The following is a 16,112-nucleotide window of genomic DNA, read 5'->3' as shown; positions in this document are numbered from 1 at the left end:
CTTTACTTTGTGCTAAAATATTAATAGGATTTTATAGACTTTTATTGAACATCATGTGAATCAACAATACTCAAGCTTGGGCCATGAAACTGTTTCTTCTTCTAACGAACCCTGAACCCTGATGATACCCTGAACCCTGATGATAATTTCGTCTGTGCTCACTGTATGGTAAAACTGACTGAATTTATTTTATATGTCAGTATGCATTAAGTGATACTAAACTTGATTAATTTTTGTTTTGTTTTACTAAAGAAAAGAAATAAAATTGTCATGATCGCGCCTGAAAAGGTATCAGTGCCACCCTCTGCTGCGAAGATTCGACCTCTGCGCCAAAGACTGCGATTTTGGCCATAATCTTCCATTTATTCTGTGTTTTGTTTGCCTTGTTTTTGCCCTACAAAACACAGTTATCACTGAACTCAAGGAGAACAGTGAAAAAAATTCCAATGAAGTACTCAATCAAGAGTCTCCACTGATGCCCCCAAAATTTAAATATGCAAAACAGGAGTCCGTGGAGCCTCGGTTGCGAGTCTCAAAACACGGGATAGCCAGATATCTCTAGCCTATTGCCACGGGGTGCCTCCATGATAAGGAGAGCACCACACCACCCTGATAAATAGCCCCTTAAGTCCCACTCGGTTGCGAATATTGGAACATAAATAGGGAAACACCAGGGTGGCCCCTTTTTGTCAATGTCTAACTCAAGGTGCGAGTATTGCGATCATGACAAGGGCTTGCCAAGGCAGGCTTCCATCCACAGACAGCCGTTTCGGGGTTTTTGCCCCTCGTCAGTGTGGAGTAGGATTCTGGCTAGTTGGGGCAATAGCAAATCGACCAACAAAACACAGTTATCACTGAACTCAAGGAGAACAGTGAAAAAAAAAAAATTCCAATGAAGTACTCAATCAAGAGTCTCCACTGATGCCCCCAAAATTTAAATATGCAAAACAGGAGTCCGTGGAGCCTCGGTTGCGAGTCTCAAAACACGGGATAGCCAAATATCTCTAGCCTATTGCCACGGGGTGCCTCCATGATAAGGAGAGCACCACACCACCCTGATAAATAGCCCCTTAAGTCCCACTCGGTTGCGAGTATTGGAACATAAATAGGGAAACACCAGGGTGGCCCCTTTTTGTCAATGTCTAACTCAAGGTGCGAGTATTGCGATCATGACAAGGGCTTGCCAAGGCAGGCTTCCATCCACAGACAGCCGTTTCGGGGTTTTTGCCCCTCGTCAGTGTGGAGTAGGATTCTGGCTAGTTGGGGCAATAGCAAATCGACCAACAAAACACAGTTATCACTGAACTCAAGGAGAACAGTGAAAAAAAAAAATTCCAATGAAGTACTCAATCAAGAGTCTCCACTGATGCCCCCAAAATTTAAATATGCAAAACAGGAGTCCGTGGAGCCTCGGTTGCGAGTCTCAAAACACGGGATAGCCAGATATCTCTAGCCTATTGCCACGGGGTGCCTCCATGATAAGGAGAGCACCACACCACCCTGATAAATAGCCCCTTAAGTCCCACTCGGTTGCGAGTATTGGAACATAAATAGGGAAACACCAGGGTGGCCCCTTTATGTCAATGTCTAACTCAAGGTGCGAGTATTGCGATCATGACAAGGGCTTGCCAAGGCAGGCTTCCATCCACAGACAGCCGTTTCGGGGTTTTTGCCCCTCGTCAGTGTGGAGTAGGATTCTGGCTAGTTGGGGCAATAGCAAATCGACCAACAAAACACAGTTATCACTGAACTCAAGGAGAACATTTATGTTCCAATACTCCCAACCGAGTGGGACTTAAGGGGCTATTTATCAGGGTGGTGTGGTGCTCTCCTTATCATGGAGGCACCCCGTGGCAATAGGCTAGAGATATCTGGCTATCCCGTGTTTTGAGACTCGCAACCGAGGCTCCACGGACTCCTGTTTTGCTTGTTTTTGCCCTGTCTGAACTGTGTCTTATTCCTTCTGGTCTGCTAATTGTTTTCCCTGCCCCACCCATGTCTGTTCTTCTAAGCTTCCCTGGTCATGTAACGGTTAACTTGCCTTTGCCTCAGTGATTGACAGCTGGTCCCTCCTATCATCTTCTGGACTATGTTCCTGGTGTCCTATTTAAGATTTCTGTTTCTGCCTGTGCCTTGCCAGTTATTGACTTAGTCTCTGCCTGCTTGTGGTTCGGTTTCTTTGCTTCTCCTGATTTCTGCCTTGTATCTTTTGACCTCGCTTGCTTGCTGCCTGCCCCCGACCATATTGCCTGTTATTTGACTACTCTTTTTGATCCTGATTTTGTACCTTTGCTGCCAGACTGTTGTGACCCGGATTGCTTACCATTCTTATTGTGTTTGTTCGTTTTGTCTTGTCTATTGTTTCACGTATTCAGGCCAGGGATCGCCGCCAAGTTGTCCGTTGCCATTTTAGGGCAGATTGCGGCAATTAGGTAGGGACAGTGGGCGGGGCTGAGCTCAGGGCTCACTGTCTCTGTGTGTTTGGTGTGACTGGTTCTGACAAAAATCCTTCTTTACTCCCTTCAGGTGCTGATCAAACCACTTTGCCACCAATGACAAATGTGAAAACTCTTTTAAAATAATGCATGAGAGGGACATGAGATGAGAAAAATGCATGAGAAGGGAGAGGGGAAAAGGGGGTGGACTCAGCAGCTCTCATATAGTTTTTTTGTGTCTCTAGCAGAAAGCAGCAGCTCAAAACTGAGGGAAGGAGACAGAAAAGGTAAAGACATGTATGGAATTATTTGTTTAATCTCTAGGAGGGGGGATGATTCAACATATGTTTTACCTAACTAGATAACCCCTTTAAATGACAGGAATCGGGGTGATCTCCAATGCTCACCATTACTTGCTGATGCCAGTACATTAACATGATGAGTTTCAATTAAAATAAATGTAGTTTTCTGATATTATTAACATTTCAACAATAGTAAACTAACAACGTTAGAAGACAGACTACTTATACATAAATAATAGAAATCCATTAATAATGATAAGCCTATAACGGATTAAAAGAAATGTCAAATTATGTATTTTTTAAAATAAAATATAAACAAAAGAGCATGTCCATCCTGTACCACAGCTAATTATTTACATCAATTCTTGTGAACATATCCAAACATGTTATTTCAAAGAATTTTTTTTTTTATGTGAAACCTTTCTTTTAATACTTTTGCAAATCCAAGTCTGAATTTCTCATTTACTTACTAAGACCGGGCTTCTGAAAACTGAAAATGAGCCTCTGCATCAAAAATGAAACCTTTCATCCCTTGTTCTCTATATAGTGGCAAAGCTTAGAGCATTAAAGGTTTTGTTAGGTAATATTGCAGCGTTAATTAAAGTAGCACAAGGATACAATGTTAATTGGAATTCCTCAATTGTTTGGCTGCTTCTCTGTTGTTTTGTTCAGGGACACAGTCTAGTGAGGAGTATATAGTAATTGCAGCTCTGGAACATTTAAGCGAAGTTAACCAAAAAGATTCTTGCTGCTTCTTATAACCATATATTAATAAGCATCAGAGGAATTCCTAGAGGCAAAAGTAAGTTCTTCATTAAAAAAGAAGTATAAGTATTGGGCATTTAGGCCAAGTTCAAACAGGACAATTTAGATCCATTAATTTTGTAAGCCCTAAAATTCTAAAGACAGTTGGCTTTCATGGCTTAATCATCTGGAAGGAAAAACTGTACCAGAATAAAGGCTGCAAAAGAGTTTTAAGTGCCACTTTTGTTATAACTTTAAAAATCTAAATTACCAGTAAATGTGATATTAAGCAAGTTTGCAATATACATTTATTATTGTTTTTTCTAGTTATCATGCTTTAAAACAATTTTTCTATACTTATCAGAAATCCAGGTCCAGTGTTCTGAAGACAGCTTTTTAGTTATTTGCTGGTTGAAAAAAAGAGACTTAGGTTACAAACCCACTTGCCGGATCTGCAGCGAGTCTCCTTGCTGCGTTTTTGCAGCGAGACTCGCTGCAGATCCTGGCCCTATACTTTCAATAGCAGAGAAACTCGCAGCAGGGATGTACATCCCTGCTGCGATTTTGTCTGCAGCCAGCCCCATTAACCCCCCGGCCGCCGGACATTATACATTACCGGGTCCCCGTTCCTGCTTGCTTTGGGGCTCCCGGTGTCTTCACGGCCCGCCCGGCCAATCAGTGCGCTGCGTCGGGGCAGCGCACTGATTGGCCGGGCGGAATGTGCCGGGAGCCGCTGAAGCAAGCAGGAGCCGGGATCAGGTAATGTATATCGCCCCCAGCCCCCGGCCGCACGATCGCCCCCAGCCCCGCAGCCCCCGACCGCACCATCGCCCGCAGCCCCCGGCCGCACGATCGCCCCCAGCCCTGCAGCCCCCGACCTCACGATCGCCCCCAGCATCGGGGCTGCGGGGCTGCAGGCGATCGTGCGGCCGGGGGCTGCGGAGCTGGGGACGATCGTGCGGCCGGGGGCTGCGGGGCGATCAGGGCTGCAGGGGGGCGGGCAGGATATACATTACCAGGTCCCCGCTCCTGCCCCGCCGCAGCGCACTGATTGGCCGGGCGGGCCGTGAAGACACCGGGAGCCCCGAAGCAAGCAGGAACGGGGACCCGGTAATCTATAATGTCCGGCGGCGGGGGGGTTAATGGGGCGGGCTGCAGACAAAATCGCAGCAGGGATGTACATCCCTGCTGCGAGTTTCTCTGCTATTGAAAGTATAGGGCCAGGATCTGCAGCGAGTCTCGCTGCAAAAACGCAGCAAGGAGACTCGCTGCAGATCCGGCAAGTGGGTTTGTAACCTAAACACGTGAAGTCTTACCAGAGTGTCACGGCTCAATGTGTCCATTAATCACCTGGCTGCCTTCCCTGTGAGTGCTCAGATGACCCGGGAAACACGGGATTTCCTGCATTTAGACTCTCTGCAAAATAAAAAAAAAAAAGAGTCAGAACACAGGAAGTGCTGTGTTTTTCTTGATAAAAAAAATAAAGGCTACATTGCAAACTTGCTTTATATCACATCTACTGTTGATTTACATTTTGAAAGTTATAATAACAGTCACACTTTAAAGACCCATATGGTTTTGTTTGATTAAAGCTTTGATGTCTCTTTCAATTTTTTTTGACATGTCACACAGAAAAAAGTTTCGATCTTTTGGGGGCTTAAGGCCCTACTACACACAGATTATTTGACAGATATCTGGCCAAAACCAGTTCTTTTTCAAAGCTAGGATTTGAAAAGAGGAGAAATCTTTGCTGTTCTCCGTTTATAGTCTGTTCCTGGCTTTGGCTTCAATGATCTGTCAGATAAATCTGTTTATATAATAGGGCCCTTAGTGCTGAGACTCACACCAATTGCAGGCGTACAAAGGGGCCTCTGTCCTGCAAAAAGTAGAGCAGCATGCTGGGGAGTGTGCCTCAGCAGGCTATATCTAGTGATAGTTGAGGGTCTCAGCAACAAACAATGATCAAAGTCTCTGAGATGTCTGCGTTTTTTTTTATTGATCCCACTACTTTTACTAACCCCTTCCCTCCTGGGCCAATTTTCATTTTTGAGCTTTCATTTTTGCCTCCTTAAAGGGAACCTGTCACCCCCCGTGTCGGGGTGACAGGCTCCCGACCCCCCTATACTCACCTAATCCCGCCGGGTCCCACTTCTGGAGGTGGTCGGGTGATGAAGATCTCAGCCGCTGCAGCCCGGCGCGCGCGCTGAGAGATGAGTCCAACACCCATAGAGAATGACGGAGCGCTGGACTCTCCTGTCATTCTCTATGGGTGTTGGACTCATCTCTCAGCGTGCGCGCCGGGCTGCAGCGACTGAGATCTTCATCACCCGACCACCTCCAGAAGCGGGACCCGGCGGGATTAGGTGAGTATAGGGGGCTCTAACGGGGGGTCGGGAGTCTGTCACCCCGGCACGGGGGGTGACAGGTTCCCTTTAAAAAAAAAAACCATAGCGCTTACATTTTTTCACCTACAGGGCCACATGAGCCATTACTTTGTGAAACACCAATTATACTTTGCAATGTTAGACTTAATTTTTTCATAAATTATGCTGTGAAACCAGAAAAAAATGATTTGTGCAGTATAATTGGAAAAAAAGTGCAATTCTTTTGAATTTTTTGGGGGGATGGTTTCGTGTTTTTGCTGTTCGTCCTAGGGTAAAACTGACATGTCATCTATGTTCCTTAAGTCAGTACGATTACAACGATATGTAACTTGTATAACTGTTATTTTATTTGCTGGTTTTCAAAATTTTTAAACCTTTTTTTTAAAAAAACCTAAATGTGTAAAATTTGCTCTATTGCCATCCTAATAACACTTTTTTTAATATGGGGCTGTGTGAGGGGTAATTTTTTTGCACCATGATCTGTACTTTCTATCGGTACCTTGCTTGCATATATGTGACTTTTTGATCACATTTTATAAAACATTTTCTGGATTTGATGAGACAAAAAAAATCTGCAATTATGCACTTTACGGGTAGCTTCACACGTACCGACTCGCCGGCCGCTTAACCCCTTCAGCTGCCACCCGGCTCCCGCTTCCGCTCTGTATACATTACCTATCCTCGCTGCACGGGGTCCCGGCGTACTGCTCTCCTGCCTGGCCAATCAGTGGCTGCGGCAGGGCAACACACTGATTGGCCAGGCTGGAGAGCAGTATGCTGGGACCCCATGCAGGCAGGTAATATATACAGACGGCGGAGTAGGAGTCGGGCGGCAGCTGAAGGGGTTAAGCGGCCGGCAGAATTACATACACGCAGCGGTCGTTCAGACCGCTACGTGTATGTAGTGAAAGTGATCTGCCAGGACCTAGCCGACTCGGAGCGTTATTAACGCTGTGAGTCGGTATGTGTGAAGCTACCCTTAGGCATTTTTTTGTGCTTATGCCATTTAATCATGTGTGATTAGAAACGTGATAATATAATAGTTAGGGCGATTACGCACGCAGCGATATGAGATATGCTTATTTATAAGATGGGAAAAAGAGGGGTAATTCAAACTTTTAATAGGGGAGGGGATTTTTTTTTTTTTATTAATAAAAACCTTTTTTTTTTTATCACACACTTTAACTTTTAGTCCCCCTGGGAAACTTTTATTATCACTGCTCTGATCTCTCATAGAGATCAGAGCAGTATACTTAATACAGCACTGATCGATTAGATTAGTGCTGTATTACTCTGGTCAGCTGCACACAAGATCTATGGATTACAGAGCTCAGATAAGTGTCATTCTGACGCTGAGGCCCGATTTGGTGAGAAGAAGGAATCTCCCTTCTTTGACCGCATCTGTCTTTGTCCATGGTCCTCGGCTGCCATAAGTCATGTGCTGCCGTAAGTCATGTGCTGAAGAGCGGGGTCACAGAGTGACCCCTCTCTGAATTCCCCTACCCGTCGCAGGACATGCCCGCACGTTCATATACGGGAAGGGGTTAAGCTCCTCAGACATTTTTCATTCTCTCTATTTCAGGGTGTGGAGACAGAGCTAGGATGTTTGCCAGAATTCCTGGACTTCCTTTTCCCTTACTTGCCAGGCTAATCACAGAATTGCACCAACTAGTGTCAGACTGTGGTACCCTGGACTCACCAGGGAACTTGATTGTAGGGGCACATCCTCTATACACCACATATAACCAGTGCCAAACCTTTCACTTTACTATAGCGAATATTGCATTGTATGTGAAAACCGATACTAGCTCATTGCTAGTAACTTGTCAGTCACTATGTAAACAGCACAGCATACCACTTAAAGAGGATGTACCATCAGGTACATCCTCTTTAATCTGAGCAAGGAATAGAACGGCGCCGTCACGGGGAAACCGGTGCCGCTGTCCGTTTTTTGAACCACGGCTTATTTCCTGTGTATGGTGCCATTCTATGCACAGGTCCCGGGCCGTAGCTGAAGCACTGGAGGCGGGCCGGCCCGGACGCCGTACACGGAAATCGGACCGCGGTTCAAAAAACTGACCGCGGCACCAGCTGCTGAATGTGTAAGATTGTTGTGTAGCTGAGGAATACCTTGTTAATGCACGTCTGCTAGCTTAGCCCCTGCTAGTCAGTCCATTTAGTCAGCTAATAAGCTTTAAGTTGTCCTTTAACCCTAGTATGCATAACCTGGTGTAACAGGCCAGAGTATACTCCCAGTCCAGACTATACCCAGGGTTAAACTTGCCTAGGCCAATTTATACCCCTTAAGGCCATATTATACCCCATGAAATCACTAGCATTAAATGATATACACAAGAATTACTTAATTTTTCAACATTTTATTGTGGATTCAGCTTTGTCTGCTAAACTAAGTGAGAAGCTGACGGACATAAATCATAAAAGTCTAAACAAATAGGGGACATTTGTCATTGCTTTTGCACTATTTTTTATCCTAATAACGAGATTTTGTACCCTTCATAAAAATCTGCGTAAAATTTATTAAGGGGTTTGCACTATTTTCCATCAATTTCCACTGCCTGAACTTTTTAAAATTTTTGCACTGGGAGGGGGCGTGGTTTTCTATTAAATACTTTTATAATTATATTTATCACCGGCGAATTTTCAGTTTTTGTGCAAAATCCTACACTAGTGTAGTTTTTTTTAGCCAAGTTGCTTCAGGCATAAATTGAGCTAGATTTATCAAGGTACTTGCATCTAGTAATGATCATTGAACAACAACCATAAAATTTGGCTCAGCCCATTAAAAGCCCCTCTTGCTTAAAAAAATTGCACAGATAATAAATTCCCCCAATAGACTTTTATTACTTCAACTAGAAAAACTTGGCTGTTCATAATATAAGGAAGTCATAACGTCCTGAAACTAAGGTGACTTTACATTAAACTATTATCGGGTGTATGCTTATTGGTCATCTGATCACCACATGATGTCTCATGCACCGCTTAGCACATGACATGTCATATACTGATCAGGTGATCCGGAAGCCCTGCTGAGATAGGAGACCTTGTGCAATATGAGACTGTATGTTTATTTACTGCTTAGTAAAGTTTCTGTTTCACAAAATCCTTGTATCGGAAGTAGCATTGGTCGAGCACTAAAATGCTTGAGTGCTTGTTACTCGAGTTGAGCATTTTTCAATGGTCAGGTGCTTGACTTGTGTAACGGATCTCATTAAAAACAATGGAGAATCTTATATTGTGTGTTTAGTTCCTTGAAGGGATGTGTAAACAAAATTTACAAAAATTAGAACAAAAAAATGCAATAGGTTGCCACAAGACACATTAGAAATCCAGCGGTATGTCTGCAATTGCTGCAGTTACTGCGGCGAGTGGGAGATATAACTGATAAAATAATCTTTCGGCTTTCAATTAAAGTGTATGGCCACCTTTAACTGAGCACCACGAGGTGCTCGGTTGAGCATTGAGCGTGATGGAGCACCCCAATTCTCGATCAAGTACTATGCTCGAATGATTATGCTTGCTCAACAGTAATCAGAAGTCACCTGCACTTTTTTCATTGAAAAAGCTAGTTGAAAAGGAGTGTGTGTGGTACACAAGGGATGCTGGTATCATCATTCTGCCATGGGACATACACTCACCACTATTGCACCCAGCTAGCTCTGCAATGCACCATCTATCACAGCCACATGAGGTCACCACAAGAAACACAAGGAACAGCTGCAAAAACTTTATGGGTCATCAAAGATGAGAAAGAAGTCTTGATTTACCTTTTAATCCCAACATGGATCATCTGGAGGAGGCAGACAGGCTCACAGGTTGCAGACACACAGGCTAGTCTCTCTGTCTCCTAAGCATATTGTTACTTAGGTCTCTCTGTTACTAAAGATGGACTGAACCTACCAGGCAATGAATAGCAGATTGCAGGGAAGTGAGAGACATATGGCTTAGGGCTTTTTTTGGGTAACAAGTAATTTATGGTGTGAGAATAAGTTTATATTGGTAACACGCCGTCACAATAAAGCGGTAATCATATCCTTTATATGTATTCAATTATATTAGTATTATTCAATCAAATCTGTGGAAGAATGCTTCTTTATACTCTCCTCAGCATAAAGAACTAAAACATAGCGTTACTCGGTATCTAGCACCTGCATATGTCACTATCATGCTTTTCAGTGTCAGAGCCGTACACCTATCAGTCACAGTGACACAGCCAGAATCCATCAATCACAGTGACACAGACAAAGTTAGGCAAAATTAGAAGAGTTCATAGAACATATGGACCAGAAATGGTCTTGTTTGTCAGCAGCAGTAAAATCTGCAGTGAATGCTGAGGGCTCAGAGCTCCATATGGCTGTAACAGAGAAATGAAACACATGAATATAACTATATATGAGAAGTCAAAAATGCATTTTCTATACCGGTGCTTAACGCCATTATGGAAAGCCACATCATTTCTCAAACGCCATTATGATTAAAATCACTCTGTCAAGCTGATGATCTCACACATTGCGCAAAGACATAACATGTTATTCTATTCACTGCATTTATGAGAACTGCTACTCACTCGGAGAAATGACAAGAATTATAGCATCAATATATAGTTCAATCCTGCAGCACTGTATATAGGAATTTGGAGCAGCATTTAATGAGAGGTAATGGTCACCATGTTTCTGTTGTTTTTAGAAAATAATGTCTGAAATTGTCTATATCCAGTAACTAAGAAACCAATAAATTGCAATTTAAACAATTGACAAAGAAAAACAACTCAGTTAGTTGTATTTACTAGCTTTTCGTTCTTTTAACCCCTTCACATCAGCCATGTGGCTATATACGTTACTGCAGCACATACCCATAAAGCAGGAATGTATAAAAACGTTACTGACAGTGAAGGGGTTTTAATGTGTGCAGGGCCGTTTCAATGCAATCGGCCCTGCACACATTAAAGTCCCCAGACCTGCAGCTGCCTGTCATTAACTCCCTTTAAATGCCGCAATGCACAGTGATCACTGTGTTTAAGGTAAACAGTGACAGGACAAGGACCTGTCACTGACTGATATGGACCCCCGTAGGATGGCTCCAGGGGTCCCAGTCATATGCCCCTGCAGAGATATGCCCTCCTCCTGATGATGCCACGAGTTTGGTGAAACTAGTTGAGGGGCTATACGGCATGTTTTAATTTCACTCCACTTGTATGATGGAACCCCCAAAATATTATTTATGAAAATATAAATTGGGGAAATAGTAAAAAAGAATACAATATAGTAATATTTGGGGGGTTCCTGTGTCTACGTAATGCACTATACAGTAAAAGTGACATGATACCATTATTCTAAGTTATATATATTTTTTTTATGAAATCCTTTTTTTTGGCAATTAATTATTAATAAAATGGCCCCATTGTGACGGTTTTAGTTTTTCACCTATAGGACTGTATGGGATTTCATTTTTTGTGCCATGATCTCTACTTTTTATAAATACCATATTTGAGTAGCTCGGACGTTTTGATCACTTTTTCTTAATTTTTTTCTATATATAATGTAACAAAAAATCAGCAATCCTGAAGATTTTTCCCCCTTTTCGTTTACGCTGTTCACCATACGCGATGATGATTGTTATATTTTAATAGATTGGACAATTACACACTCTATGGTATATAATATGTTCATTTATTTATTTATTTTTATATGTTTTATTTATAAAATGGGATGGGGTGATTTTAACTTTTATTGGGGGAGAGGCTTTGGGGGATTTTTAAGCACATTTTCACTTTTTTTTTTTTTTTTTTACACATTTTAAGTCCCCCTGGGGGACTTTTACATTCAATCATCAGATTGACTACACTATACAACGCTAAACCATCGGCATAGAATTGATCAGTTTAATAGGCGCTCCTCCGATTGAGCCTGCCTGTGGCAGACTTAATCTGCAGAGCGCTGATCGGACCACATGGAGGAAGGTCAGAAAGTAATCGGGACCGCCACAGTCACATTGCGGGGGACCCGATCATTAAGTGACAGGAGAGGCTCTTGGGGCTATTGGGCTTTTGGCCCTAGCTTTTGGTGCAATGGGTAATTGGAGTGCGGGCACACCTAAAAGTGCCCTCATTACAATTAATATGAAGTGATGTTCATCAGACTGGTACTTCCCAATAAGAAGCTCCCAAACACCCAAAGTGCAATATTATACACACACACACACACACACAAACTCAGAATCACTAACATACGTTAAAGCATCACGGAGCTATAACCCCATAAAGAGAGACAGGTCAGATTAAAAAAAAATAATGATCCTGCTCATTAAGGCCCATTTACCATTTAGCAAATAGTGTTTGATGCATCAGTCATGTGTTACTTCCTTTCATCTGCTTCCTCTTCTACTGACCATAGGTTATGAAACGAATAGTGGAAGTTACTGTATGTAACAGTTGCAGGATCAGAGTATACACAGGTTTGGTTTGTAATGTACGCTTAGTAATAGCCCTAGCCCTGTAACTGTATATATCCCTTTGTATACTTTTGACCTAGATAACTTTATTTTACAATGCATCTGCCTTTCCATAATGATTCCTGGCAGTTCTGTAACTGATTATAACACCTGCTGTTTCTTTGATGCCAAGCAATGAACTACATGTTATAGATGTCCTTATGATGTACCCATAGTAATCCTCAACAAACTACAGAAGCTGCAGTAATCTACATATCTATCTATCTATCTATCTATCTATCTATCTATCTATCTATCTATCTATCTACTGTATCTATCTATCTATCTATCTTGCATTGTGGTGTTAAAACTTTTCTTCCCACATTGAGGCACACTACAACAATATTTGTTTTGCAATGCAATTGCCACACAATATTTGTAGGTGAGTAAAAGAAAATGCTGCTTCTTTGTATCGTTGCGCCACAGATTTTACAGATTTCCAGACAAAGGTCATGCAACAGTATTACTGCTATATGTGGAACGGAGCAAGCCATGTATTATTGTTAGAGATGAGCGAACCGGGTTCCGGGAGTCGATCCGAACCCGAACGTTCGGTATTTCATTAACTGGTGCTGCTGAACTTGGATAAAGCTCTAAGGTTGTCTGGAAAACATGGATACAGCCAATGACTATATCCATGATTTCCACATAGCCTTAGGGCTTTATCCAACTTCAGCAGCCACTGCTAATCAAATGCCGAAAGTTCGGGTTCGGATCGACTCGAGCATGCTTGAGGTTCGCTCATCTCTAATTCTTGTACATTATTATATTACATATTGTTATATTAGACCCAGGGGCAGATTAACTTTACCATAGGCTGTCCACCAAGCCTGGGCCCTTCACTTTACTGTACATATGGCAGCACTAGTGTGGTGTTCATAGTACAGGATAGACAATGTCATGATGCCCCAATTTGTGCATCAGTTTTTTGCAAAACTGTAGCCAGGAGACAGTACACCACTGAAAGAATAAGTCTGTTTGGGTGGGCCCCCCAGGAGCTCAGGGCCTGGGGCTACTGCCCAAAATTGAAAATTGCCTATTGTGTAAATTTAGTTTTTATGTTTTAACATATTTTTTTAAAGAAATTTTAATGATTTTTTTTTCCCATTCTACTATCTATATTTTAAAATAATCCCAAAATCTGGCCAGGCTTGGGTGGTGCGAGTCTGATTTGTTCCCCCCTCAGCCTCATAATCCCATCTTGATGAACCTAATTGATGTCCCATCAGCCTCCTTCTCCCCCCATGCATAGCATGTGAAATAGCTATTGCCTATCTACTTGTCCATGTTGCATAACTTGTTTGTACTTGGAATAAAGTCCTGCTTTTGCTACAATCAGTGAGTGCCACAGTTGCATTCAACTTTTGTGAAACATAAAAACAGTGTTAGAATCAGAGCAACTGGTGCCATGGTGTAAAAACATATATATATTTTTTTTTTACTGACCATAGGTCCCTTTTTAAATCTCTCATTAATTAGTAATCTATGCTCATGTGATCCCCCAAAGGGGGATTTAAAAAAAAAATTCTTGAGCAACGATATGTCATACAGACATATGACAGTTAACAATGACTGCCATATCATCACTCCAGAAACACATCAATTAGTACATGGACCACTGTGGCATTGGCCTTGACACTTTAACGAACTAAAAAGGATCTTTGTGGACTTTAAAGTTATAAACAAAATCTTGTTTTTACATAGTAAAAGTGTTAAGAGAGTAGATAGATAGATAGATAAATAGATAGATACTGTAGATGAATAGATAAAATAGCAGAAAACCGCAGCACTCTAACATTTAGAGCAGTTAAAGCTCTTAGGCCCCCTTCACATGTCTGGAAAATCTGCCCAGATTTCTTATCAGGAAATTTGGATGGATTTCCGGACCCATAGGGGTACTTTAGTGACGGATACCCTTCAGGATTTTTCCTGAAGGTTGTCCGTTCTGGAAAATAGGTCTTTTTTTTAGATCCTGTCCTTTTTTCGTCCAGAATTTTGCCACAGACATCCCCATAAAAGTCTATAGGAGCGCCGGAGAACCAGATGCTTTCCTGATGCACATCAGGAAAGCATCCGGCGTTCTGCATTGGCACCCTGCCTGGCCGCCACCCCCGACCTTAGCGGCGCTGCCCCGACCCTGGCAGTGTTGGAACCCATTCCCTCAGGACCTCACTGCTGCCGTGCGACCCCTGTTTACCTTTGCAGCATATCCAGCCCCCGGCAACACCCCCCCTTCCCCAGAATTGCACCGCTGCTCAGGTCCCCAGCACCCCTGTTTCCTCGTCCTCGGGGTGCTGATTGGGCACCCGGTCTGGCCACCGCCTGCCACCCCCCCGGACCAAAATCGTCGTCCTCCCGCTAATGTCTGCTATTCCTCCCTCCCCCGGACAGCAACCCCCCCCTCCACGGGATGCATTGCTAATTGCCCTCTCCACCCTAGCCCAGACAGCAACCCCCCTGCCTGGAACCACAGCAGACACCCACCCCCCGGAACTCACCTCCAGCTGCCATTGCCACCGAACCTGGACAGGAGTGGTGATCAGCAGACCAGGACAGGTGAGATCATTCCATTAGAACTTAAGCTCCCACCATGCCCTGCTAACAGGTTATGATGAGGGTTGTAGTTTTGCAGCCAGTGGCCATTCAGGTTGCAGAACTACAACTCCCATCATGCCCTGCTGACAGGTCGTAATGGGAGTTGTAGTTTTGCCATCTGTGACCATCCTAGTTGCAGGACTACTACTCCCATCATGTCCTGCTGACAGGTCATGATGGTAGTTGTAGTTTAGGTACCTGTGACCATCCAGTTTGCAGAACTACAACTCACATCATAGCCTGTCAGCAGGGCATGATGCAGGTTGTAGTTTTGCCATCTGCAATTATCCAGGTGGCAGAACTACTACTCCCATCATGTCCTGCTGACAGATCATGATGGGAGTTGTAGTTTTGCAACCTTTGACCATCCAGGTTGCAGAACTACATCTCCCATCATGTCCTATTGGAAGTTCATAATGGAAGTTGTAGTTTTGCAACAGATTAGAGGATGATACATGGCATGAGGGGGACATGGTGGCACAGTACACAAGGGGGGAGGGGAAACGGTACACGAGGGGAACACAGTGGCACAATACATGAGGGGGACACAGTGGCACAATACATGAGGGGGAGATTATAGTATGACACATGAGTGGAACATGGTGGCACAGCACGTGAGGGGGAGATGATGGCACTGCACATGAGAGGAACATGGTAGCATGGCACATAAGGGGAACATGGTGGCAGAGTACACTAGGGGCTATATGGGTACTTGTTATGTATGTTGGCATACTAGACCATATTTTTCTCTTCAGGAAATCCTGAAGGCATTTCCTGATGGTTTCCTGAAGGTAAAAACAGATTACTGTCAGGAAATCCTGATGCTTTTCAGATGCCATTTGAGACCTCCTGATCAGGATTTCCGGACAGTAAAAACTGACACTGACACTGACGTGTGAATGGGCCCTTAATGTTAGAGCAAAAAGTTGCAGATTTTGGGTGAAATAAACCACACAGTTTTTTAAATCTTCTTAATGGTGTGGTTTTCTGCTATGTTGTATACTGGCACTTGTGGTCCTTCAAGTGCAGACCGCTGTTCACCCACTTTACCTGATTTCAAGGAGTGCTGCAGGACTTTCTTTTTTATAGATAGATAGATAGATAGATAGATAGATAGATAGATAGATAGACAGACGTAGCCTGGA

The sequence above is a fragment of the Dendropsophus ebraccatus genome, chromosome 7, assembly GCF_027789765.1.
Source record: "Dendropsophus ebraccatus isolate aDenEbr1 chromosome 7, aDenEbr1.pat, whole genome shotgun sequence".
NCBI classification, from domain to species: Eukaryota; Metazoa; Chordata; class Amphibia; order Anura; family Hylidae; genus Dendropsophus; species Dendropsophus ebraccatus.
Note: the sequence above shows the minus strand (reverse complement) of the source record.